The sequence below is a fragment of the Myotis lucifugus genome, unplaced genomic scaffold, assembly GCF_000147115.1.
Source record: "Myotis lucifugus unplaced genomic scaffold, Myoluc2.0 scaffold_168, whole genome shotgun sequence".
NCBI classification, from domain to species: Eukaryota; Metazoa; Chordata; class Mammalia; order Chiroptera; family Vespertilionidae; genus Myotis; species Myotis lucifugus.
The window spans coordinates 1,930,405-1,957,046 of record NW_005871216.1 but is presented as its reverse complement, the minus strand read 5'-3'; the positions used below and the strand labels follow the sequence as shown (position 1 = coordinate 1,957,046).

General features: G+C 45.8%; 1 long non-coding RNA gene across 4 annotated transcripts in view; it reads right to left on the bottom strand.

Annotated features, from left to right (window-relative positions):
- LOC102437909 overlaps positions 1-26,642 on the bottom strand; it is a 140,982-nt gene that overhangs the window by 4,651 nt on the left and 109,689 nt on the right. For 2 of the 4 annotated variants that reach the window (XR_002831038.1, XR_002831037.1), the window contains 2 exons: positions 20,517-20,656; positions 15,264-15,401 (listed from right to left, as the gene is read on the bottom strand). This is a non-coding gene — a long non-coding RNA (uncharacterized LOC102437909). Of the gene's footprint in view, positions 1-9,721; positions 10,241-15,263; positions 15,402-20,516; positions 20,657-26,642 lie in introns of those variants that run through there. The other 2 variants (XR_002831039.1, XR_002831040.1) reach the window with 2 other exon arrangements.

Below are 26,642 nucleotides of genomic sequence, written 5' to 3'. Positions count from 1 at the left end.
AAAAAAAAAAAAAAAAAGACCGTACCCTTTTATGTAATGATGTTTACTTTGAATTTATATTAGTTCACACAAACACTCCATCCATGCTTTTGTTCCGGCCCTCCTGTCCAGTTTAAGAACCCATTGTGGCCCTCGAGTCAAAAAGTTTGCCCACCCCTGGGACCCAAAAGGCCCTGATTCGTTCCTAATCCAACATGATATCTGCTGCCACAACACCATCAACCACCGAAGAGTTCCCTAGTCTCTGAATCAGGACACACGGTTGCACCTACAAAACGAAACCCAGCCAATAGCTGATGGAACTCCAGTCACCTGCTGCGGGTAGAACCATCCTGAACAACCCGAAGTCCTGAGAAGGTATTGCTTCCCACCTCTGGCTTTTTGCATGTGCCCTTCCTTCTGGTGGACCCCTCCCTCCCCTCCCCCTGTGCTGGGGCACTGGATAGAGCAGGGCAGATGCTCCGGGTTCCTGCCCACAGAGAGTGAGAGCCTGGCAGTGATGATGGCTAAACAAGTAGTGACAGGGAAGGCAGGGAGTGCTGAGATCAGGGAGACGGGGCAGCCTCGCCTCACACTGGCTGCCTGACAAACCCCACTCTTCCCTGGCACGCCCTCCTCCGGGAAGCTGCCCTGGACCCTCACATTGGGCTGCCTGCCCTGTCACTCTGGATCTACACGCCTCCGACCCCACTTCTAGAAGGCGAGCTCCTTGGGAGCAGAAATGGGTCTTATTCATACTTAGTTCCTAGGATGATGGCACCAACATAGTCGAGTGTCAGGAAATGTTTGCTGAATGGAGATCCATTAAGAAAATATCTATTGTGTGATTGGGGATTTACTCATATGAAGTTCTACAAAAGATATAGCCAATTGCATTTAGCTAAACTGTTCTCTAGGCCTCAGTATCTGTCTCTGTAAAATGAAGGGGAATTAGAATTATCAGTGCTTTCCTTTGCTTTAAATTCTCCCCTCCTCCTCCTCCTCTTCCTCCTCCAGTGAGGGCTGCTCTGCAGTGAGAGGGGATTGCAGCTTCAGGTCTCCTCTCTGCTCCCCTTCCCCAGGAAGGTGTAGTGGGTGCCTCAGGAGGCCCTCACACCTCCAAGGTAGCCAGGCTCACCGGGACCAGATATATTACCACCAGAAAACATTGCGAAATATGTATCGAGTGCCCAACACACACCAGGGTAGTCAGGCTCTTTAAACAATTATCCCGTTTCCTCTTTCCTTCTCTCCTTGCCATCCCTTTCTCTTTGCTCCAAATTCTTCATTTTCAAGTTAAAAATAATCTTCCATTATTGTTAGCTGCCTTAAATACTTTTGGAGAATGAGTTAGAGTTATAAATAGATCTAAATATAAAACATGGTGTGTGTTTAATCCTTACAACAAACCTGTCAGGTTGGTTTTGAGTGTGTGTGCATTTTTTTAAGCCTCACTGGAGGACATGCTGAGAGACGAGAGAGAGAGAGAGAGAGAGAGAGAGAGAGAGAGAGAGAGAGAGAGAGAGAGGGAAAGAGAGAGAGAGAGAGAGAGAGAGAGAGAGAGAGAGAGACATCAATCTGTTGCCTTCTGTACGTGCCCTGACTGGGGATGGAACCAGCAACCCAGGTATGTGCCCTGACCTTGAATCATACCGGAAACCTTTCCGTGCACAGGATGAAGTTCAACCAACGGAGCCACTCTGGCTGGACAATTTCAGTAATTCTGTTTCATAACTAAGTTCAGCAAGGCTCAGAGAGGAAGCGAAATTGCCAAAGATCTTTCCAGGAAGTCAGTGAGCACAATCCCAACTCCCACCTCATGGGCGCTGCCTAACCCTGACACCATGCTCACTAAGAAGTGTAGGTTTACTAATTTATTTAATCCCCACAAACCCTGTGAGGTGGATACTGTTGCTATAGCCACGTTACAGACAAGAAACCAGAGGATTAGAGAGGCCGAGTAGCTTGTCTGGGACCACACAATCAACAAATGCTGAGCCAGGCCTCGAACCCAGACTGCGTGATGCCCGGGCCGGGGCTGGTGCCCAATGTGGAGCCCCACTCCTGCCTCCAAAGCCCCACTCCCGACTCCCCTTGAATGTACTCTCCATGCCCTCCTGGTCAGGGCTCAGGGACAACACAATGCAGGAGCACAAACCATTGAGCAAACCAGACTGCCCGAGGGGAAAATCTGAGTTTCCTAGAGATTTGGCTGTGTGACCTCTGGCAAGTTTTTTAACTTCTCGGTGTCTCAGTTTTCTCAGCCACAAAATGGGAATTACACTCCTAAGAATCTCAGAGGTATTTTTGTAAGGCATGAAAATTCTTAAAACGGTCCCTGGCATAGATCAAGCACTCTGATCATTAGCTCTTATTATGTGTTTGTAAAATGCCAGCAATGAATCGCGGCTCCTATCTATGCTGTTGCAGTTTCTGTCCCTTGGGGGTTCCGCACACGGTGGAGCTTTTGTCCCTCGGGAAGCTGGAAGGAAGCTGGAACTGACTCCAGGCAGATTCTGATTCTGTGCATCCTCTCCCAGCTGAAGGCTCGTGGTCTCTTCCCACAGACGCTTATGCAAATCGACACACGCTCTTGAGCACCTAGTGTGTGCCAGGCCCTGCTTGAGACTCTGGGTCCAGAGAAATCAAAGAGGCCCCGGGGCTTCCTGCTTTCCTGTGTGTGGCAAAATATTCATAACATAAGGTTTATTATTTTAACCACTCATAAGTTTCCAATGCAGGGGCATTAAATACACTCTCAATGTTATATGACCATCACCACTATCTATTCCCAGAACTTTATCATCTTCAAAAAAACTCTGCACCCCTTAAAAAATAATTCCCTTCCCCTCCCCAGCCCCTAGAAACCTCTATTCTAATCTCTGCCTCTAACTACATTTATAAAAATTGTTGTGGTAAAATATCCTATATAGTAAAAGCCTAATATGCAAATTGACCTAAAGACAGACTGACCGGTCACTATGACACACACTGACCACCAGGGGACAGACGCTCAACACAGGAGCTGTCCCCAGCCTGCAGGCTCCAGGCCGGCCAAGGTGGATGCCAGTGGGGACCCCCCAATTGCCCCGCTGGTTGACCCACAGATTGGCCCTGATCGCCTGACCAGGCCTAGGGACCCTACCTGTGCATGAATTTTGTGTACCGGGTCTCTAGTATGACATAAAATTTAACATTTTAACCATTATTAAGTGTACAGTTTGGTGGCATTAGTACATTCACTTTGATGTGTTACCATCACCACAAGCCATCTCCAGAACCTCTTCATTTTTCTAAACTGAAACTTTTTACCTATTAAACTCCATCCCCACCCCCCACCCCCCCGCCACTGGCTATTGGTGACCACCATAATACTGTCTCTATGAACTTGACTACTTGAAGTACCTCATATCAGTGCTGTCAGACAATATTTGTCCTTTTGTGATTGGTTTATGTCACTTAAGATAATGTCTTCAAGATCCATCTGTGTTGTGGCATAGCTCAGAATCTCTTGCTTTTAAGTCTGGGTAATATTCCAGTGCCTGTGTACCACTTCATGTTTATCTATTTATTCATCTGCCATTGCCCTCGCCGCCTGTCTATTGCAAATAATGCTTCTGTGAACACAAGTATAATTCTCCCTGCCTTTGAGCTGCTTCTGGTCTAAGGTGGGGGATGACATGTGGATTCACCTGCAATTACCCTGGATAAGACACCCTGGATAAGTTAACCTGGAAAAGACACCCTGGATAAGACACCCTGGATAAGTTACCCTGGATGAGCCTCTGTTTCCTCATCTGTGAAATGGGCATAATGTTCCCATGGTAGGTATTAAATGCGTTGCTGCACAACTTAGGGCAGCGCCAGCACACTAAGCATTGATAATGCTGGCTCTGCCACAGCTGCTGCCACGGTAGGCCAGATGTGCCTGGGGAAGAAGGGACTAGAAGTCGGAGGGCAGCTTGAGTCTCTCACGAACATCCTGGCAAGCAGGCCTGAAGATCTCGATTTTCCCGATGAAGAAACAGACTCGGAGGAGTCCCCTGACTATGGATAATGGAGATGGGCCTGGAACCTTCTTACTCAAATCTAGAGAGCAGGGATGACAGAAAGGCGCACAGGAAAGCAGGCACCGCACACAAAAGCTCCCTCGGAGGTCTGTCGAGCGGGCATGGGAAGAGCAAGCACAGTTGCCAGGAATGGCCTTGGTGTTGGAGGGAAGAACTGAGAAGGCAGGGGGAGGAGAGGTGTTAACGTGGCCGCAGAGGGCACAGCCTGAGCAAAATGCAAGAGGTGGGAGGTGCTGTGTCTACAGGAGGAATGGGAGGAGACCAATCTGTGGGAGCAAAGGGTACATGCCGGAGGGTGGGGTCAGGTCAGGAGGGGACAGGGAGGCGGCCCCACCCAGTCTGGTTCCAGGGTCAGGAGGGCCCAGAGGAACTGCCCAAGGTGCTGTCTCCAGGACATTAGTCAGACGGATTGGACAGGGACGCCTGCCTCGTGACAGATCCTTGCCTTCACCCCACAGGCAATATTTTAAAAATTATATGTGTTTCACCAACATCATGTACATAGTTCAAAACGTCAGACAGGCCTAGAAGGCCCATTCCCCAGTCTCATTCCCCTCTCCCCCAACTCACTGCCCACAGGCAGCCACTGACCATGACTTTGTCGAATATTTAACTCCAAAACCTAAATAATATGTCCCCACATCTCCTTCTCCAGCTCCAGTTTGAGACATGCCCTGTTGGCTTGCTGGGACGAAGAGAAGGGTCCAGCTCCCTTCCCTTGTCGCTTCACCTTGTCCCCACCTCCCAGTCCAGTTACGACAGAAGCTGGGGTCAGAGTTAGTGTTTATGGTATTGTGACCCTGTCGATCACGGCTGAACCGTATCACATTGTGATTAAATGTCTGCCCCTGTACAACTTATTCCTTTTGCTGAAATGAAGATCTCGGTGTTTAATTCAGTTTCTGAGTACACTCGTCTGCCTTCTCTTCGTGGGAATGTAAGTCTCCTCTCAGAAGCTCCAAGTTCACAGGTAATCAATCCATCAGTCCACCTTTCATGCTTCCGGAGGCGACAGCATCCTAGTCTAACCCGGACACTTGCTCTCTGCCTGCTTCAGGATGTACCTGTGCCCAGCCCTGTTTCAATCAGGCCACCGATGCCAGACAAGCGAACAGTTCAGTGCATCCTGGCCCAATCATCATTCGTCTACAGGTTCTATTAAAAATACCTACTGTGTGCCTTCTGGATCCCAAAGAGGTCCGATGTCAGAGGCTGGTGACAGAGATGAGTCAGATGTGGTCCCTGTTTCAAAGGGGGCTGAATCTGAGCCCAGTGGCCCCAGTGGCGTAGGCACAAGTAGGTGCTGGGCAGAGGAGCTCTAGGAGATGGGGGTGAGGTGCTTAAGAGAAGCCCTTAACTCAGCCTTTGGAAGGGCCAGCACAGAAGGCTTCCTGGAGGAGGTGAGGCTACACAAGCCTCAACTTGTCAGGAGGTGTTTTCTAAGAGATCTGGGAAGGGCATTCCGGGCTGGAGAGCATCATGTGCACAGTCATGGGGGCATGAGAAAGCGTGACTCACTCTGGGGATTTCAAATAAGTAATTAGTGATGATCGTGTGGGCGGGTTCCAATCGAGGGGGAGGCAGGGTCTTGTGTGCCAGGCTAAGGGGCCTGAGGGAAATGGGGAGACACAGGAAGATCTTACAGAGCAAAGACAGGATCAGGTCTGTATTTTTAAAAAGACAAGATGGTCGCAGGGTGTCAGGTAGATTGGAGAGAGAGAGACAGGCTGGTGAGGAGATGTTGAGGTCTGGAAAAGGATGCAAAGGACCTGAGCTAACACTGGCACTGCAGGTGAGGCATGGGGCTCATGAGACCTTACAGAGGCCAAGGAGAATGAACGTGGGGTCACGGGGAATGTGGAAAGGCTGACCAATAATTCATAGGGACACAAGGGAAAAGATGTTTCCGTTCAATGCATGTCTCCTGGGAAACCGGAAGCTTCTCTGGGCTAGGAAGGAGGGCATTGGCTTCTTGGGGTGTCTGGGGGGGCAGAGGTGAGAGAATAGATGCCCAGGGTCTGAGGGAGCAGGGCCAGGGCCTGGGGTTTTCAGCGATTAGAGGGCAGGGGCACGATTAAAAAGCCAGGAAGTCAGAAGTGTTGGTACAGCCCAGCTGGTAAGGGCATGTAGGGGTGTGTGAGCAGGGACCATCAGGCAGAGAAGGGGGTACTTTTGAAGCACAGAGCCCTCCATGTGCTAGAAGTCAGGGCTCACCTTGTTCTGGAAACAGCACCAGACAAGGTGTTTCCAGCTGGAGAGCAGTGGACAGGAGACGGACGGGGAACCTGGTGGCAGCTCACAGTGGAGAACAGCGAAACGCCTCAATGCAACACCAGCAGATGCGGATGCCACGTGGGTTGCACACAGGAGCCTCCCCGCTTGGTAAATGTGGAAGTGGTCGGATCCCCAAGAGAGCTCAGGGGGCACGGAGGCCCAGCCGAGGGGAGGGGGCTGGTGGTACTGTGACCTGCACTGTAAGGATGAGGAAACAGACCCAGAGGGGATGTGGGCAGGGAGGGCTGCAGTACTTTACCGCTGCACAGGTATAAAGGCAAACACTTTAATATTACACGCTAAACACCTTCTTTCACCTAAGCCTGGCGGCCATGACCTGTGTCCTTAACAAGCAGTTGCCCTGGATCTGAGTTGCCAGCTCTTTCAGCTCTTTGGACCCCGCCGCCAGGACCTGGGTCTTCCTGGAATGGGTGGACGGTCCTGTCATCCTCCAGGGGAGTGACAGCTAGTCCCTAAGGCCCTTTCAGCCACGACGTGACAGCTAGTTCCTAAGGCCCTTTCAGCCACGACATGCTGCGCCACCAAGGACTTTGAGTTTGGAACCAGCTGGTGTGGCTGAGTGACAGGTAAAGGAGGGAGCGCTGCAAATGTCCCTAAGTTGCGGGAGAATCAAAGTTCTCTGTGTCTGCAGATGTCTGCGACTTTACTCCGGGTGCCACCTACCACGTCCACCCAGCGGACTAGGCATACTGTCTACCCCACCCACTGGGAGGGTGCAGAGGCTGAGTCAGCCTCAGCTGCCGAGGATGCTGTATCAGGAGAAACAGCACCGTCTGTCTGTCTGTCTGCCTGCCTGCCTGTCTGTCTGTCTGGGGTCCCAGGGAATCCTGCCTGGAGGTGGGAGAAGCGTGCAGTTCTTTCTTTGCGTGTCAGCCACTCATGTAGCCCGGGAGAATGGATGGAGCTTCGACAAGGGCAGTCCCTTCCTCAGGCTTTCCTTACAGATGCCTCACCGACCTCTTTTCTTCCTCCATATGCCCAGGGTAGGGGCAGATAGGCCTGGTTTGTGAGTGCCAGGCCAGTCCTCCCACTTCCCCCCTTTGGCCACCGGATGTACCTGGGTAGGTAGGCAAGAGAGCACAGAGAGTGCCAATCTGGGAGAAACAAAAAAATAGGTCTAGCCTGGCTATCCCTTTAGGTCTCAATTTTTCCTCATCTTCAAATCGCATTTCTCCAAGCCCCAGACACCCTCCTACTTGGTATTTATAATGGACGAATGGATGGAGGAATGAATGAATGCTCCGCTTTTCCCAGTCTTAGAAGTCACTGATACTTCTGCCCTCCAATACTTGTGGTCAGGTGATAGAACCCAACCTCCTCTAAGACGGGAGGGAAACTGAAACTTGCAGGTTTGGAGAAAACTTACTGAGAAAGTTCCCACCTGATCACTTCTATCTTTTTTACGAAGGCTGAGGGTTTGGTGGGAAGATGATGGATAAAGTTTGGAACCGCTATTGTACAGAAGGAGAGTGATCCAACTGGGGATGTGTAGATACATTACATACATTACAAGGCAGTGCCACGGGCCCTGTGAATTTGGTGGTGAGAGTAATAGCTAGTATTTTTGGAGCGATTATTATGGGCCCGACACTCTACTCACATGACCTTTCATCTTCTCGCCCACCGAGGGGGCAGGTACCCCAGTAGGAAGAGCCAGGTCATGCTGCAGAAATTTTTTTTAAAATGTCTAAGTGGCTTACAGACACAAATGTTTCTTTCTTGCTCTTGCTATTTGTCCCTCCATCCATGTGGCAGAAGAGGCAGGGCAAGAGTGAGAATCCAAGGAGGTCTGAGAGGCTGGGAAGAAAGGAGGGAGGGGTCCAGAGCCTGGAACTTAGGATGTCCAAGGCCAGCTTGGTGAAAGCTCTGGAGAGATAAGAGGGAGGGCTGGAGAGTGAGACCCTGTGGTTTGAGATTTCATGGGTGGAGCAGTAGCCAGCCGAGATAAGAGCCAGGTGTGGCTCTGAGTGGGGTGGCTGGCATGCAGTCAAGGTGAAGGTCCCTGGAACTGGGGAGGTCAAAGGTCTGACAGATGGAGCCATGTTTTCATTCCTCTGGGACATGGGGGTTCATGGAAGGATATAACCAGCCTCCAGTTAAGTATTTTGCAACTTCCTGGGCTATACGTTTTGCCAGGAGATGAGCTTTGGAAATAAAGTGTGCTTTTTCAATAGTCAAACATGCAAATATAAAATGGAAGACCTCAGAGAAAGGTGTCTGTAGAAGCCCACCGCCCTCTACGCCACAGGAAGCTGGAGAAAGACCAGATGTAGAAGAGTCACTTAAAAGTCACAGATGACCACAACCAGGCGGATCAGGGTGCAAACATCCAATGGCCAGGGGGCTATTAAAATTGCTTTTCAATGATAATAACAGTAGCAGTTCACAGTTCATGAGAGCTTATGATATTCTAGACACTGTTCCAAGCACGTTAGATGTACAAACACGTCAGTTCTCTCATGATACCCCACAGAAAGGCATCACTGTAGTTCCCATTTACAGGTGAGGAAGAAGAGCATCTAGCACAGCAGGAGTTACGTCACTCAGCCGGGGTAGCACACGAGTGTGCGTCAAAGTGGGAAGTGAACTCAGGCGGGCTGGTATTCGAGCCCACACTCCGAGATGCTGCACCAGTGGTTCCCGCATGGTGAGCAGCAGAGTCCCCTGGGCTTGTGAAAACACAGTGTTGGCTCCTCCCCTAGAAGTCTGGGGTGGGGGCTGCGATTTGCATTTCTAACAAGTTCCCAGGTGATCCTCTGGCTGAGGGTCCCAAGACCACACTTTCTTGTGAAACACACAGCCACTGCTTTCCAAATGCCTGACAGCAGGCGTGTGTGTGTGTGTGTGTGTGTGTGTGTGTGTGTGTGTGTGTGTCTCACAGAGAGCAGAGGATTATGGCTCCAGTAGCACTGGGAGGCAAAAGAAGAAACTTGATCCTGCCTTTTGGCCCTGAGGCATGGGGGCTATGGAAAAGCAAAACCCATCTCCACAGAGAGTGAGGAATACAGGTTCCACTTATGGTCTGAGACAGAGGCACACAGAGCAGCCAGGTTTTAAGCGGAGCGTCTTGGGTGCAACACAGTGTCTTGGGGTTGTAGAGGGCAGAGTGGGAAGAAGACACAGAAGCAGCAGCCATGGGCCGGGAGGGGTGACAGTGTGATGTTTGGGAGGGAAGGGGTAAGGAAGACATCCGCTGTCTGAAGAGGGTTGTGAGGACAGAAGTACAGACATCCTGGAGGTCTTCCTGAAGATGAAGGTCACCTTCCCCTCTGGAAATCTCCCAGGGCCAGTGATGACAGACAAGATAGGAGCTGATGCCTGAATAGAGGATTGAGAGCTGAGGGTCCCCACGGAAGGGAGTGAGCCAGAGCCAGGTGTCAGCCTTGCAGAGCCAGCCTTTAAACCTTCAATTCAGGGGTCACCACATGACCAACTCTGCCTCCCGGAATAAACCATCCACCCCTCTCAGTCATGGCCTTTGCGTGATCAAGTGGTGCCACCTCCATCCCCAGCCGCAGTCTCTCTCTCAGCAGCGTGGGGTCTGGCTTCATTACGAGCTCTCGCGGTCAATTAGTCTTGATCACCTCTCTAATTGGGCACCAGCTGTGTTTTCTCTCGACAAGAACTCTTTTATGGGCCTTCTAAAATGCAGCACATGAAGAAACGTAACCGTTTCAGGGGTATGTGATCATATAACCAGGAGCACTTGTTTTCCACAGAAACGAAGAGTGCATCTCTCTTTATGTTGAGAAGATATTCTTTTGGAAAGTTGGGAGGGAGGGCATGGAACAGCAAGTCCTCAGTTTGTTTATGTTCTGGATGTGAACACGGACTGTGGTTTTAAACGAAGCTTTGCATAATCACAGGTGTTGGTACATAAAGACGCGGGAAGTTTCCTGGAAGAAAAGGGAGACTTGAGAAACTGCACCATGAATGGCTCCATTTATGAGCAGCCACCACTGATTGACAGAATGACTGTTAATAGCTAATATTAGCTGAGCCCTTCGTAGGGGCTTAACCCTGCGCCAGGCACTTGGCATGGACTGTCTTGTTTAAACCTGGCAACAGTCTATAAATGGTATAAATGTTCTCCCCATTTTCACAGACCAGGAAACTGAGGCCCAGAAAGGTGAAATAATTCATATTCAAGGTCACATGGCTCACCATTAAGTGGCTGAAATAGAACTGAAATATACCCAGGTCTGTCTCCTGCCAAAATGCCTTTCTGCCTCTCTCCAACTGAACAATGCAATGAACTTGCAGCACTCAAGTGCTCTGGTTGCAACAACTGCAATATCAACAACAATGACCCTTATGATTTGTGAATTTCACAGTTACTAAATTCTTTACTGTTTGACTTCTCATAGATGATAGCCCGTGAGAGAAACAAAGCAGTGGCTATACCCCCATTATCACAAATGTGGGACCCTAGGTTCTAAGGCACTAGATCATTTATCCAGACACACACCACCAGCAAAGAACAGAGTCAGACCTTTCTAATTCCTACTCCAAAGCCACCACGTCCCATCCCTCTCCCACTGTGGTACTTCCCCTTCAATAAGTGCGAGATATATTTACATACATTCCAGCCATTCATTCATTTACTCATCCCTTCATGTACTCACTCGGTCATATCACATCTTTGTTTTCTCTGTCCTGATTCTTTATGTTTACTTAGTGCTGTTTGTCTCCCCTCTTTAAAATGTTAAGCTCCATTCTCATCGATAATTATATTTCCAGCCTCCAAAATAGTGCCTAACACTGAAGTATTTATTGTTCAACTCATTCAAACAAATATGAATTCATTCCTTCAGTGCATGTTTATTGAACATCTACTATGTGCCGGGCACAGTTAGGTCCTGGGAACAGGCATGATTTCCCACTTCCATGGAGCTTATATTCTAAGGCGGGAGAGGGCTTATACACAAGTAAATAAATAATCCCTGTTTGGGATTTGTGCCATGTGGGGACTGGGGGTGATTTGATAGAAAATGACAGTTACTCAGTTCTTGTCCAAAACCTGTTCCCATGCTAGTGGGGCCGACCATGCGGCCACCAGGCAGTTTCTATCTCATGGGAACAGTGGGGGTTTGAGACTCAGAGGCGGTGATCCTAGTGCCCAGGGCCGGGCTTGGGCAGGGGTGGGGGCAGGGAAGGCTTCCTGAGTAGGCAGCACCTGAGTGGTTGTAGAGACAACAGAAGTTCTCTAGGAAAGGGGTGGGGAAGATTCCAGGCTCATGTGAGGACAGGTGGCAGGAGGCCAGCTGGCACAGAGCGAGGGGTGACGGAGCCGAGACTGCGAGGGGGGAAGAGAGGGAAGAAAAGAGGTGAGGGAGATGAGCATGGACCAGGTCCAAAAGTATCACGTTGTGATGGGTGGTTTTATGTGCCAACTTGGCTAGACCATAGTTCCCAGCTATTCAGACACTAATCTCGGCGTTGCTGTGAAGGTATTCTGCAGATGTGGTTAATGTCCACAATCAGTTGACTTTAAGTAGGGATTATCTTCAGTTATCTGCATGGGCCTCATCCAAGCCCTTGATAGGCCCTAAGAGCAAAGTGGAGATTTCCCTAAGGAAGAAGGAATCCTGCCTGGGACTCAGTGTCACTCCTGCCTAAGACCGTCCGGCACACCGGGCTGCCTACACTTTGGGGACTTGCTTAGCCAGACCCCACAATCACAGGAGCCGATTCCTGTAAATAAATCTCCCGATAGACAGATAGATGATAGAGAGACAGACAGACAGAATGATCCCTAGTCTCCTGTTGGTTCTCTTTCTCCAGTGACCCCTGGGGACTGACTCACATTTAACCAGCCAAGTGGACCTCATCCTTGAGGTCATAGAAGGGAGCCTGGAGGCGTTGAGCAAAGGAGCAGCAGAACCAGCATTGTGCTTCTAAAACAGGGCTCCGGCCACAGCGTGGAGAGGATCGGAGGGGCAAGACCGGGGGCAGGCAGACCAAGTCAGAAGCAGTTGCCTGAACTATGGCAACAGAATGGGGGGACCAAATCAAGTGATATCACCAAGCAGAACTGACAGGACTTGGTGTCCCACTGCACATGCAGGGCGAGGAAGAGAGCTGTGAGGATTCCCAAGTCGTGTGACGTCTTGGCAAAGGGGATGTAAATGCCGTGACAGCAGGAACTTGGTTCTGTTCCCTGCTGTCCCCTTCACACCTAGAACAGGACCTGGTGCCTGAAGGTGCTCACTGCACATGTACTGAATGAATGGCGGTGCGATTCTGAGACCGGATCACGGGGTGGGGTGAGGATGAGGAGCATGCAAGTGCAGTGCGGGGCCTGTGAGTCTGCTGGAGCTGGCAGCCAGCAGGAGGAGAAGCCCGGGGAAGCTGGAGAGGCGGTCTGTGTGCCAGGGGCAGTTCCAGGACAGAGCCCGAGCCTTTGACCAGAACATGGGGATTGTACCTGAGGCCAGGGGTCAGAGCACTTGAGGGTGTGTGGAGTGAGGAGGAAGGAGGTTGGATCTAAATCTTGAAGAAATTGCAGCATTTTAGGACTGGCACAGGGGAAGGACCCGCCAAAAGAGAGTGAGAAGGAATGAGAGGAGGAAAATGAAGAGGACGCAGTGGCAAGAAGCGAGCAAGGAAAGGGTGCTCTTGCTGTTGCCGGGTCTTGTCACTTAGACTTACAGCAGGGACCTTATTAAGGACTGAGGGGGGTGGGGTGAGGCACACAGAGAGCCAAGTACTGAGGAAGGCGTAGGAAGTGAGGGAGGGCAGCAGTGTCTCCAGGGGTCTCTCCCAACCTCCCTTCAAATACTGACCAGACATCACCAGCCCGTGCTATTAAGGAATGTGAAACCGAGGCACCAAGAGATGAAGTTGGTTAAAAGCCATCACCCGGGCAAAGGGCGCTGTGCTGTAAAGCACCAGCTGTTCAGACCACATACTACCTTCGGTGACTCAGCAGGGTGCTGGTTGTGCTGGGTGGGGCCCAGGCCCTGTCGGGCAGATGGCTGCAACGTGCAGGGCAAGAGCTCCAGGGTGTACGGGAACATTTTCTCAAGGGGAACCACCTTCCCTTGAAACAGTTTGTTCTGCTGAGTTGACAGGAGACGAATGGGGACTCCTCAGTCCTGGGCCAGGTGCCAAACACGGCACAAAGACAGAAGGCGCTGGGAGGCCAGGGCTGGCTGTGACCCCCACCCCCACCCCCAAAGCTCTGCGAGGCCATCCCAGCCCCTCTGCCTTCTCAGGGGGCAGGAGGGAGACTGGGTGTGCGGGATTGGTGTGTCTGTAACTAACTCGAATCAGCACTTACTGTGGGCCAGGCTCTGTAGTCATCATTTTTACATGCTTGAGCTTATTTAATCCCCACAACATTTTTTCGGAATGTATGATTGTTTTTACTTAGGGGTGAAAAATCAAAGGCCCAGCGAGGCTAAGTCTCCTGCCCAAAGCTTCACAGCTAGTTCTGCAGGTGGGACAGCAGAGATGCTTAACTCTTGAATCTGTGGGGTGGACGACTATCTAACCCTAGAGTGTAGGTTCAAATCATTGGTGGGCGTGGGGTAGAGGTCAGGCTTCTCTCCAGCTCTGGGATATGAGGTAAGTTACATCATGGCCCTGAGACTCTGTCCTCGTCTGTGAAATTGGAGGGCAAGGTTGCTCACTTCATAGGGCGATAATGAGGAGAAAAGAAAATGTTTACAAAGAGTTTCCCTGAGTGTCTAGCCCAGGGTACTTGCTCCATAAATGTTGGCTCTGTTTCCCTTTCCTTTTCTTTTGGAGACGTCTGTCTTGAACCTGTGGGTTAGATTAGGGCAAGAGCACTGGTCTCTGAATCAAACCCACTAGGGATCGAATGCTTCTCCTGATAACTATTAGTTATTTAATTTTAAGCAAGTCACTTTCCTTCCAGGACTGCAGTCTCCCCAATTATAAAATATGGGGTGATTTAGTCCAGAATGGCATTCAAGTTGCCACAGTCCCTTCCATCCCTATACAGATATCACTCATTGATCGTGACCTTCCTTTCCCTGAGAATCCTTCTTGGAATGAATGTCCTCTAGTTTGGCTGTAATTCCACCACTAGGCAATTACGCATGGGTTCAATTACCACACTTCAAGAACACACCTGCTGCAGTGCAAAGCCCTCTGATAGAGATAACACATTAATCTTGGCATATGTTTGCATGTCTTGCCTGAACTCCAGATAGCACAGGTGAGTTTGTTGTTGTAGCGTTATGTCCTGGCTTTTGGCCTGTTTTAAATAGGGCAGAGGACAGATGAATAAGCCTGGGACAGAAGGTTTGTTTGTGTGCCTGGAAGACAGACAAAGGGGCAGTTACTGAGGAATTAACATTAACCCCTATACACAGACTAGAATATTGTGCCAAAATATGAACTGGCTAGATGGCTTGCCTGTGGTCATAGCTAATGAATGGCAGAGCTGAGAGTCAAACTCACCCATGTCTGCCTCCAGAGCTGACAACTATGCCAGAAATACGAAATCCATTCACTTAGTCAGAATTTATCATCGGATGCCCACTCTGCACCAGGCACTGTTTTCAGTGCTAAAACCTCAGCAGTGAACAAAATCCCCCAAATGGCTTGCCTCGGGGAGCTTACGCTCTAGGTTCCTGTGTATCAGGCGCCCTCTCCATGCCTAGTACTTTGCCGGCTCTATAATCAGCGTCAACGCCAGGGCTCCTCTATGCAGAACATCAATGTGATCCACGGCTTCTTTTTTTTTTAAATTAAATCTTTATTGTTCAGATTATTACAGTTGTGCCTCTTTTTTCTCCCCATAGCTCCCCTCCATCCGGTTCCCACCCCACCCTCTGCCCTTACCCACCCCACCACTGTCCTCATCCATAGGTGTACGATTTTTGTCCAGTCTCTTCCCGCACACCCCACGCCCCTTTCTCCCCGAGAATTGTCAGTCCACTCCCTTTCTATGCCCCTGATTCTATTATATTCACCAGTTTATTCTGTTCATCAGATTTTTTATTCACTTAGAAGGAAGGCATTCCATCACTTTGCTCCTCAGTTTTCTCATCTGAAACATGATCATACAGCTCCTTCCAGGGGGTTCTATGAGGTTTAAACAGAATAACATATACAAAGCATGCAGAACTGAGCATTCTGGATAGTCAATAATTTGTAGTTCATTGAAATTGGTACTGTTTCCTCCATCTCATATGAAAGAAAATCAAGTCTCTGAGTTTACAATTCAGAGAGGTTAGGTCACTTGCTCAAGGTCACACAGCTAACCCGTGGTAGAACTGATATTCAAATCCAGGACGACTTGACTACATTGCCCAAGTGTCACACTGTGGTCACATGTTTTTCCAAACTCACAATTGGACTAGCTGCAGGGCAACAGAAAACCATGTTCCTCTTTGGCTTCTTATGCAACAAACCATATGGACCCTCGTGCTCTTACATAACAGGCCCAATGCTAACGAGAGGCAGTTTAACAACAACACAAAAAACAGATCGCATTCACAACAGACCACCATATGTTCTGCCGTTCCCACAGCAGCCGCCCCAACTCCTACTCAGGAGCCCACAGAAATCTTCTCGCTGAAAACAGCTTTATTCTCAAGTGACTCAAATGATTGATGCCTTTATAAAAAGAAGTGGAGAAAGAGTCTGCACTTCTTCCAAAGAAATAAGTCTTGTTAACTCCTTGGGAAAGCCCGGACCCCTGCAGCCTCCACTCCATGGGCTTCCCCAGCGATGGTGTGGTCTCTGAGCTAGCAGCTCCCTCATTCAGAGTGAGGGCAGCTAGGATGATTTCTGGTTTCTGAGTCTCCAAGCTAAACAGCCAGGGGGCTTTGGATCATCCCCTCTGTTTGGCCTTAAACTCCCTCCCGACCTTGTGCTCAGGCTCAGTTTAAGAATCTCGAGTTCGCTGTAGGCTTTCTGGAAGCGCCCTCTGGAGCTGAACCTAGTTCGAAAAGGGTGATTTGACCCACAGACATTGGGGAGAGGGTTGCTGCAGAGGGCTACAGGCCTGGCACCATCTTTCTACTCTACACCTTTGGCCTGGTCTCCTGCCTCCTTCACTTCCTCCCATTCATTTCCCTGTTCAGCTGTCAAAGCCATCCTGCTAATACCTAAATCTGATCGCATCCTTCCAAATTCCTCAGAGCCCTGGTGATCCTGCTTGCTCTACCTCCTCACCCCACTTTGCACGCTCTTCCCCTTGACCTCAGAGCTCCAGCCATTTTGGCATTCTTTCCATTCCTGGCAGCTTTGCACATGCTCTTCCCCTTGCTCGGCCCACTCAGCCCCCTTCTACTCATTCCTCACCTTCTGAATCTCAGCCACAGTGGCTATCGGCCCCTTCAGATGTGGCATTGAGACTGAGGAATTAAAATTTTAATTTTATTAGTTGTAATGAATGTCAATTAAATTTACATTAATTCTCAGATTGCAAAGGGATTTTCTTTCCCGTATTTTCTTCCTATAGTTATGAATTCATTTTGTATATTAGAATACATTTGATACTTATTTTAATATTTAAAATTTGCATAACCAGATGTCTACCTATGGTATTTTGTGTTTTCCAAAGATTGTCATACCAATATATATCCCATCCCACATTTTCTTCTGACAATGTGACATGGACACTCCTTCAGAAAGAGGTGAAACTGGTAGACCTGTGTAACTGCCTTGACCAAGAGAATATTGTGGTAGTGGCAGCCTGTGCCTTCTGAGGCTGATCACTAAGGGTATTGCCTCTTCTACCTTGGCCTCCCGGATTGCTCACTCTAAGGAAAATGAGCCCCCATGATCCTTTATGTGGAAGGAACTAAAAGACCTCAGCAAACAGGTTCATTACCAACAGCCCAGTGATGTCATAGAGCCACCGTGAAATGATTCTCCAGTCCCAATCAGGCCTTCACATAACTACTGCCTCCGCTAACATCTGATCGCAATTTTATGGGGATCCCGCCCACCCCCCCCCCCAAATGAGACCTGCCCAGCCGAGGCTTTCCAGAAATCCCGACACTCGGAATTTGTGAGCACTATAAATGTAGTTTGAAGCCATTAATTTGGGGGGGGGGAGGGTTGTTATGCAGTAATAATAATTAGAACACTACTCATTTTCCCCCAACACCATTTAACGATTAGTTAATCTTTTTCCCAGAGATATGAGATGTCACTTTCATCATAAATTTAATCATCATAGAGTATGAGCCAATTGTTGGACTCCTTCTGTTCTATTAGACTATACCAACTCAAGCACTAATATCAAGTTGTTTACATCTTTGATGCTTTGTTATATGTTACTATCTGGTAGAGGTTGCCAACCTCCAATACTTGTCTAGCCTTTTTATTGAGCTTATAAAAATTGATATATTTATGAGATTGCAGCTTCTTACACAAAAATGCAATATACTTTCTTATTTAAGTTTGCTTTGTGATATTCAGGAGTGTTTTTAAGTTTACTTCATATTTATTTATTTAGTTAGTTAGTTTTCTTCATATTTAGCTGATTGTTTTTTATAGAGTCTACACTTAGGTATTTAATAATTTGATTAATGTTGTGAATGGATTTTTTTTTCCTGTTATCCTGGCCATTCTAGCTATTTGTGATTTATATATGTAACAACTATTGATTTCTATATATTATTTTTGTATGCCACTTCCTTACTGAATAATCTATTTATTTATGGTGGCTTTTAGCTGATTCTGTTCGTTTTACCGGGTATACGACCATATTATCTGCCAACTGCGATTGTTTTATTTCCTCCTTTCTAATATTTATATCTCACATTATTTATTACTCTTTTTGCACTAACACATCTAGTATAGTGTAGCTGTTGAAAGTGAGCATTTTTAGTGAGACTACCTCTAATCAAAGTCTAGCCACATGAGGCTCTTGGACTGTTGCAATGTGGCTATGAAGACTGAGGAATTTTATTAGTTTTAATTAATTTAAATGTAAATAGCTACTTTGTGGATAGTGATTATCATATTGGTCAACACAGGACTAGAATTTCTTCATTTACCATACTGTTAGCTTTTGGATTGAGACAGGCATTTAACACATGTGGAATATTCAAATATCCTTATTTCATTGGCTTTCTAAAAATAAAAAGTAACTGTTGAAATTTGTAAAATGCTTCTTCAGTATCTATGGTGATGATTATGTGGGTTTTCTTCTTATATATACTAATACAGTAAATTATATTTAATCATCCTTGAATTGGATTAAACCCAAACTTGATCATGATGTGTTATTCTGCTAATGTGTTTCTCCATTCTGTTTGTTAATATTTTATTTAGGATTTTTGAATCAGTACTAACCATCTTTTGTGCAATCTTTGTTAGATTTTATATCAGTGAATTCTCACTTCTTAAAAAAGAAAAAAACTTGATGGTTTTTTAAAAATTTATTCTAGCCGAAACCGGTTTGGCTCAGTGGATAGAGCATTGGCCTGCGGACTGAAAGGTCCCAGGTTCAATTCCGGTCAAGGGCATGTACCTGGGTTGCGGGCACATCCCCGGTGGGAGATGTGCAGGAGGCAGCTGATCGATGTCTCTCTCCCATCGATGTTTCTGACTATCTGTCTCTCTCCCTTCCTCTCTGTAAAAAAAAAATCAATAAAATATATTTAAAAATAATTTATTCTAGACCTGACAGGTTAAGTAGTATTTAAAGGGTTTGTAGAATTTCCTAGTGCAAGGAAGCCTAAGAAAAATGGGGGAAGGGAGTACATCATTGACTACTTTCTCTATTTCTCCTATACAAATCAATCTCTTTAGCTTCCTATATCTTTTAGGCTCTCTTTGGTAAGTTGCATTTTCCCACAAGTTATCTATTTCATCCAGATTTTCAGAGAATTTCTTTGCGAAGAAGTGCTTCATTTATTTATTTTAATTTAATGCTTCTTGGTTCTATCCTCATGTTTTAACTTTTAGGAATTGCCTTTTCTAGACATCTCCCCCCCCTTTTACAATGATCTGGTGATCCAGTGGTTCACCTATTGTATTAATAAGAACAAGTCTTTCAACAATTTTTATTTATTTGTCCTGATTTTCCTATATTCTAAGTTATTTTTTCACTTTTTCTTTATTAATTTATTCTTTCTGCTTTCCAACAATGTAGTTGGCTACTCTTTTTCAAATTTTAGACATATGTTTGCTCCATTGGCTCCTGGAATTTTTACTTGATGTAAATATCAAGTATAGATTTTTCTCTAAAGCTGCCTTTTCAAGATCTCATGGCTTTAATACATAATATTTTTACTGATGCTATTTTCAAAATTCTGTCTAAATTAAAAGTTATTAACTGAAGTACATAAATCTCTAAGTTATTTTTAATATTATTATACATTTCTAGTTTTATGGCTTTGTAAGAAGAAGATATTACCATAAATATTTCCACATTTTGGAAGTTTTGAGCTTTGGACTTTTTGATACATTTTTATGAGTATAAAATGGGCATTTGAAAAAACATAAGAATTTGAAATATACCAATTATATTTTTTTATACTTGTTCAGATATATGTTACATTTATTTATTATTATCCACTTGATTAATTTAATTTTAATCCCATGATTTTATTTTAGTTAATGTCTTCTTATATCATATCTAATTTCTGCTTTTTTAAATATTGCTGCTGTGTAATTTGGTGCATGGATTTTCAAAATTCTTATAGCCTCACTATGAATGGCATACTTTATCATTTTAAATACCCTTCTCTGTTTGGTTTAGTATTTTCTTTAACTTGAATTTAATATTTTCTGATAGGAATGAAGAGGGAGAGACAGAAAGATGAATATGAGAGAGGCACATAGATTGGTTGCCTCCCACATGTGCCCCAACCAGGCCTGGGATCGAGACTGCAACTGAGGTACATGTCCTTGACCAGAATCGAACCTGGGACCTTTCAGTCAGCAGACCAATGCTCTATCCACTCACCAAACCGGTTAGGTATGATTTATACATGCTAAAGTGAATCTTTAAAATGCGTACTTGGATCAGTCTGGACATATGCACACACCCATGAACACTCTGTGCCCTCCTGCTCTCCCGCACTCTGCCCTGGGAATCTTCTGCCGTGGTCTCTCTGGACTCTCAGCTTCTTCTCTTCACCCCAGGGGTCTTCCAGGATCTGTCTGGATTCCTTCCTCAGGCCACAGCCTGGAAACCCTTTCAAGAGAGTAAACCAGGTCACTTGCAGGACTCACCTCACTGGCTTCCTGTCTTTCAGGGGTCGCTGCTTCATTTCCAGATAGCTGGTGCTCTGAGAACCACTGTTTGATATACTGTCGGGTCTTTTCGGTTGTTTCAGGTGGGAGAGTAAATCCAGGCCTCTTATCCGTCTTGGCTGGAATCAGAAGTTAAGCTAGTTACCTTTTACTCTCCATTCATTTATTTATTTTAATGTATTTATATTACTCACTGTATAAACGGGTTTGTTATTTTTGTGTCTAGTTTTCCTGCTATTTGGGGTGGTTTGTATTTCTGCCCTAGCTGTTACCATTTCAATTATATCTCTGTATTACACCTTTAGTTTGCCCTACTTTTTGGAAAGTATCAATTAGTTCATTACTCTAAGCAATGACATCATTAGTATGCTTGTCATCTTTTTCTTCCTTTTCTCAAGAAACCAATTTCAGTCAATAAAAATCAACAAGCAAACATCTATGCAGTATATACTACACACCAGATACTATGCTAGCTGCCTTACATTTGTATTTCATTTAATCTTTACAATGAACCTGTGGCAAATACATCGCTCATATTAGAGATGATGGAGGGAGCCCCCCAAGAAGTTACAATAACCTGTCACCCAGAACACATGGCAGTGGTAGAATTAAGTCCAAAATACTCTTATGCCAAGTTCAGAGCTCTTACCACTACTCTACAGTTACCTTTACTATCCTGAACTCTGTCCTCCTAATGCAAGCGCGCGCACACGCGCGCGCGCACACACACACACACACACACACACACACACACGCTCACTCACTTTATTCTGAGAACAAACTTGGCCTTACAGCTCAGTATATAGACAGGATACACCTGGACGAATATAATTTGCCTGTTTTTCCAAACTCTAGGTTCAGAGTCTGGCTTGTAGACAAGGTACAGATGGAAATCTTCTGGACTGAGGCCAAGAAGAGGAGAAAGGGTGGAAAGGCTTGCCCCATGGCCTGCAGTAGCGCTGAGTAACCCAACTTGGACTAATACTTGCAGGGCAGCTGGAGAAATCATGCCACTGATGCCACTAGCCTGTCCAGCATGTGACAAAGTTCTTCAGCACCCATGCTCACTTGAACTTTTCACAGCAGTATTATAGCTGAGGAAGTGGCGGCTCAGAGACATGAATGTCTTATCGAAGGTCACACAGCTAACTGGTGATAGGGCCTAGACAACAATCCCAGATCTCCTAACCACTTGTCCAGGGCTTTTCTCGTGATCTGTTTCTGACTACATGGGTGGCATTTACCCTTTCATAGTTCTGACTGTACCCCATTGACGTGTGAGAGGAGAATCAATATGTCCATGTCCTCAGCACTGTACTTTGAGCTGCAACAGATAAAAAAAACAAACAAAAAAACATAAAATTTGTCCTTCTCAATACTCATTCATTTAGTTACTCATTCATTCATTCATTCATTCATTCATTCATTCATTCTAAGTGTTCACTAAGTGTCAGGCCCTGTTAGGAGCTGGGAAATACTCCTCAAGGGGCTCACTGTGTAATGAAGGAGACAGATTCAAAAGTCAACTTCTCCAATTCAGTGGGAAAAGCTAAGAGTATTTGGGGTGTGACCTCACTCTGTCTGTGGGATCCAGAAAGGCATACCAGAAAGGAGCTGAGTGTAGAAGGGTCCAGAGGAGCTGAAGGAGTCAGATTTGACACTGACCGAGGCAGAAGTGAGCATGTTGCCCTCAGAGGACCAAAAAGATGTTCATGAAAGGGCTGGGAGCAAATCTGAGAGCTAGGAGTGCAGACTTTCTCCTGTAGTTTATGAACACAAGTACAAAAGCAGTAATGTGATCAGGCTTGATTAGAAAAATCACTGTGGCACAGTGGGAAGAATGGACTAGCAGGGAGTGGGACCAATGAAGGATTGGTCCACGTGAGAGCCTACCCTGGGGATAGAAGGGGGATGGGAGGATTGCTCTGGCTACCCCCTACCCACATTTTAGGGCTCAGTCTGGTTAGAAGCTCCTCCTCTGGCACCCTGAAGCCCTGCCATCATGCCCGCAGGCAGAGAAGAGTTCATGGAAGGTTAATAGCAATGGTTTTGAAGGCGACTTTCAAAGCTGTTGCATTCTGTCTCCACTGCTAACGAGCTGTGTGACCTTGGACATGGTGTTTAATCGCTGTTGCTTCAGTTTCCTCACCTATCAACTAAAAAATATAATAGTACCTATCTCTTAGGGTTATTGACATAATTAAAAAAATTGAATGCATATAAACTCTTGGAATAGTGCCTAGCAATAATTAAGTGTACAATAGGCGTGGGCTTTTATTATCATTACACACATTCACTGTGTGTTTATGGGCGTACCTGACCATCAGGTATACTCCTTGGGGGCAGGTCTCCTTGTGCCCAGCAGACGGCATGAGACAGAGAAGGTTCTCAATAAATAACTGTTGGAGATGATAGAGATGATGGTTAATGAGAATAAAATAATTCCCACATTCTGAACTGGAACAGGAAGATGGTGATGTTGTCAGGGCTGAGACAGGGAGCTTGAGAGAAGGAGCTGGTTCAGAGGGGTAGGTTGCTAATCTGCCCAAGATCAAATCTATAGGATCTAGAGAAGCTGAGGTTTGAACTGAGGTCTGTTCATATTCCATAAACAGCTTATGAAATCTGAATGTCTATGCTCAGAATGAAGGTATTTAATAAAATAATATATATCAAATGAGTTGGTGAATACTTGAATGAATGGATTTCTTTGGTATCAAGGTTGCTTCTATGTTCATTGGTAAATAGATGTCTGTGGAAGTGGGGAGGGGGGTAAAAAAAGAGAAAAGAAAATAACCATGAAAAATTATAAAAGAAAGAACTAGTAACAGATATTTAAAGTGAATGAACATGAGGACCTAGCTTCCTTCTTTTTGCCTTTTTCTGACCTATCAGTACTTTTATATATGACCTCCAGCTTTATAATCATTATAATGGACTCTTGCAAACTAGTAGGAAGGACGACTAAAACTACCCAGCAGGAAGTTTTGCAAAACCCAAGCAAAACAAACAAACAAACAAACAAAAAAAAAAAACAATATCAAGAAATTTAGGGACGTAAGAAAATGTCTGATACCAGGGGAACCAGTCACACAGGCCCTTCTACACACAATTCCGATTTCAACCACCACCTCCGCAAAGGCAGATTTCTTAGATCAAACTGCTTGTGGGACTAGCATCCAAGTATTAGGGCAGAAAGATCTGCCTGCATAGTTTCTATTTGAAATTGATAAGCTCTCCTTCCGTGCAAGTCTCGGTAGTAGAGTAATAAAAATAATAATGATAATACATAATTTAAGGACATTTTATAATATATAATGTTAAATATGAATATAATTATAATAATGCCTATAATTTATTGAATGTTTACTGATTCCAGAAACTGGTGAGTATTAAGAAATGCTATTTCTTTTAAACCTCACCAAACCCTACAAGAAAAATACTGTTATTCCCATTTTAAAGATAAGCAAACTAAGCCTCAGAGAGGTTAAGTAACCTGACCAATGTCACTCAGCAAGTAAGTAGGAAATCAGGATCTGAACCCCAGTTTGCCTTACTCCAAAGCCCATTGCTGCAAACCCTAATTTATGTACAATTTTTCTCCTTGACTCCTTTGAATTTGGGGCTGTATAGATTAACTTCATCCACATAAGCCTAGTTGAGGCATGGAGTTCATATTTGAACACCAGGTCTGATGAGATAAGAGTGTGCCTGCTCCAGAGCTCTTTGTCAGTCCAAAAAATTAGAGGGTTGATGTGCAAGGATCAAGAGACATGGATTCAGAGAACGAGGTCCAAATGAACTTGGCCTCTTACTAGCTCTGAGGCTTCTGTTCGATCATTTAAATTCTTTGGGCCTCTGTTAGTTTCTTAGATTTCATATGCTGCCCCCCACCCCCCAAAAATAAAAGGGTTTATTTAAATGATCTCTCAAGGCTTTAGGAAATGATTTTTTTTTGTTTCAGCATTTGTATCTTTTCTAATAAAAACTTTTCTAGTTAATATGTCATACTTACTAAAGAAAAAAAAGATACTTGTTCAAAAAAAGTAATACATAATTTTTAAGGAAGAATACAGAAGAGTAGAAAGAAAAGTTCTGATTCTATTTAGTGCAAAGGAAGTCTCTATTCAAATTTAAAGGATAGTCAAAGAGGCTTGATACAGCCTTAACATTTCAAAACAATCAAAAATCGTGTTTGGGCACTTCTTGTCATTTTTCTAAACATTACTTCATTTCCCTTTCTAAGACTTACATATCATATCTACATTTCAGTGTTCAGGTATAAAGACTTAAGTTAAATAAAGTTATGAAGCCTTTATTTATTTATTTTTGATGACTGCAAATAAAATAAAGCAAAACAAAAACCCCTTGGGGAACATTTTTTTCCAAAATAATTCACACCACCACCTCTTGCTAAGCACCTACTATGAGCAGGGCTTGTGCAAGGAGGAACCCTGAATGCAGTGTGGTCCTCAGTGAGGAAGCCCAATGCCTAGAAGGAAAAAAGCGGCCAAAGGGAAGTACCCATTGCCATGAGAGTGTATAGGCGGAGCTATTTATTCTGTCACAGAGAAGAGGACAGTGGCTGGATCAGGAAAAGTGGACTGGCGTCCAATAGATGGCAAAGCCTTAGAAAAGTCACCACCTAGACAAGCTCTTGTTTGGTTGTTCAGTGCTAGAGTGACATATAATTTATCTTCCACACTGGGATTCTTGATAATAAAAGGGGAAGTACTGATAATTATGTTAAGACATTGGGTGAAAACCAAAACTTGAAACCTGTGATGGAACGGCATGTTAAAATGCCCCAGGGAAGGCTTCCGCACCCTGGCTAACTTCCTGAACAAGTTGTAGAGATTTCCCTAACAGTCCTGTAGTTGGACTCAAGCATAACATCAACACAGCAAACAAACTGTCTGAACTAAGGAGCACATTCTGTATCATTCTTAAATTAGTTTCGTAGTTACGCCACATTTTCAGAACCACATCGATAGTCAGCCCTAGGAGTTTTGTGTGTGTGTTTTTTTTTCCACAATGCTTTGTGGACCCGCTCAATGCCCTAACTCTCAATATTTCCATATGATGTTCCTTGGTTTATTGTGTGATTAGTTGCAAATCCAGAGGCAGCAAAGATTCTCTCTTTGCCGGGACTATTCAGAAGAGTCTCAGAAGTGGAAGAGGAAATCCAACAGGTTTGAAAACAGATTGCTGTCACTGAGACACGGTGCCTGTGGTTGTGCTCTGGGCAGAAGAAACAGCACAGGCAGAGACATGGAGGCAAGAACAAGCTCGGAGTATGCAAGGAGCTGTGTGGAGTTCTCTGCTGGGGCTGGGCTGGGCATGTGGTTAGAGAAGAAGGTAAGAGGGTGAGTTGGGGCTAGATAGTGAAGGGCCTTGAATGCCACCCCAAGGAGTTTGAACTTTATCCTGTTGAGAATGATGAGTCTCTGGAGCTATCCAAGCAAGACTTTTATTTTTGGAAAGAGAGCAAACCCAACAAAGCCAAGCTCCAGTCATCCTGGAGCCAATTTCCCCTTTCAATTTGCATCCTGATTTGCTCCAAACTGTTTGTTAATGTGTTCCCTGACCCACTGCACCCCAAACACCCCCCGCCCCCCAGGGAATGTGTCTCAACTGACTAGTGATTATAGACACAAATTTCTGATGCTTTGAATTCGGCTAAACCCCAACCTAGACTGTCTGGGAAGATCTTAGCACCCCCTGCTCTAACGCCCCAGCTCTATCTCCAGCAGGACTGGGCCAGGCCCAGGTAGGTGAGGACAGAGGTTCTGCCTTCTGACCAACCTGTTGCACAATGCTCCTGAAGACTTCCCTCGGGGGAATTTATTTATTTTTATTTCATGTTTTTGTTAATTTTCACCTGAGGATATTTTTTCCATTGATTGTTATAGAGAATGGAAGTGAGAGAGAGGAAGGGGGTCAGGGGGGAGACAGAGAAACATCAATGTGAGAGAGGCACATTGATTGGTTGTCCCCTGTATACACCAGGACTGGGGTAGGGATTCATCAACCTGATACCTTCCTTTGACTGGGAGTTGAACCCAAGACCCTTTGGTGCAAGGGCTGACACTCTAACCACTGAAC